At 51.4% G+C, this 1274-nt stretch overlaps 1 protein-coding gene across 2 annotated transcripts in view; it reads left to right on the top strand.

The window, feature by feature from the left end:
• The first annotated feature begins 746 nt into the window (after positions 1-746).
• The window catches only part of LOC122555940 (guanine nucleotide-binding protein subunit beta-4), an 88028-nt gene continuing 87500 nt past the window's right edge, over positions 747-1274 (top strand). The window contains exon 1 of one of the 2 annotated variants that reach the window (XM_043702235.1): positions 747-990. The gene's annotated coding sequence lies outside the window, so the exon portion shown is untranslated. Of the gene's footprint in view, positions 991-1047; positions 1113-1274 lie in introns of those variants that run through there. The other variant, XM_043702234.1, reaches the window with a different exon arrangement.

Below are 1274 nucleotides of genomic sequence, written 5' to 3'. Positions count from 1 at the left end.
TGTCGTGGACTGACTATGGACCACGCTCTGATTGCGCGTCAGTTTGCTGCTGAAGCTCATGCCGCTCTCTCCAGGGTTAAAGCTGTCAGGAGCTGCAGACCCGGACCACCGCACTACGTCAATGCCTTAATCCCCATGGTAACCACCAATCAACTGGAAGCTTCAAGGTCCAAGGGAATCCATCTGTCTATTAAAAGTAGCAGTTTCAAGTAAAAGAAGTTCACATTCTAAGCTATAATAACGGAAGTGAATGTCACTGTTTTAACGTTTTCTAGAAGTTGGTTTTCTGCTTTAGATCTCAACTGTCTTCCATTTCCCAAAGATAGATGAACTCCACGACTTGAGCTGGGGTTTGCATTCCCAATGATAAAGAGCCACGAAAAACACACAAGCTTATCATAATAAATGTTAGGCATTTATATTACAGTTGCCCATTTTGTTGTACAACCGTTGTCTTTTTTGTGAATCTGCCTATTCCACTTCCAGTCTATTCTTGAGCTGTTTTCGGGCCAAAAGACTTTCTATCTGGCGGAGGGGATAGCCTGAATATTTCGGCGTTTGGAAACAACTTGAATAATTTTGTGAACAAATGGAAACGATTGCACAGTGGTAAATAATTATGATGGTGCTGAGTTCAGATCGTATTTTTTGTTTGGATCTGTAGTTAAGTGTTGTTTTTGTGGAGTGGGGGTGTGAGATCCCCCCCCTCATGCTCCGCCTTTGGCAGGTCTCGGTTGCCAGGGTGCCGGGTCCTGGGTGTGGTCGGCGAGAGCGAGAGCGAGCGCGAGCGGCTGTTCCGCGGTCACTGACTAACGGTCCAGCAGGAGCGGTTACTAATACAGCTCAGCGCCGCCGTTATTATTAAACCGAGTTACAGTCATAACCCAAGGTCATGATTCAATACTGAGGGGGCGACTCGGGGAAGAGCGACAGGAAGCCCCTCCACAATAACGAGTGCGGAGGGCCGGAGTCGGGGCTACTCATTCTCAGGTTAGATACTGCCGGGCTCCGCCGATAACATCCCTCCCACCTCACTCCCCACCCCCCGCTCGAGGGGAAGCCCCTCACAATAACGAGTGCGGAGGGCCGGAGTCGGGGCTACTCATTCTCAGGTTAGATACTGCCGGGCTCCGCCGATAACATCCCTCCCACCTCACTCCCCACCCCCCGCTCGAGGTATCCCCTACTCCCCTCACATCCCAACCCCGCTCCCATCCCCAGCCCCTCTTCCCCCCCCCCCCCTCCCCTCTCACACACACACACACACACATGCC

This window comes from Chiloscyllium plagiosum, chromosome 13, assembly GCF_004010195.1.
Source record: "Chiloscyllium plagiosum isolate BGI_BamShark_2017 chromosome 13, ASM401019v2, whole genome shotgun sequence".
NCBI classification, from domain to species: Eukaryota; Metazoa; Chordata; class Chondrichthyes; order Orectolobiformes; family Hemiscylliidae; genus Chiloscyllium; species Chiloscyllium plagiosum.
This window is presented reverse-complemented; position numbering and strand designations above follow the sequence as displayed.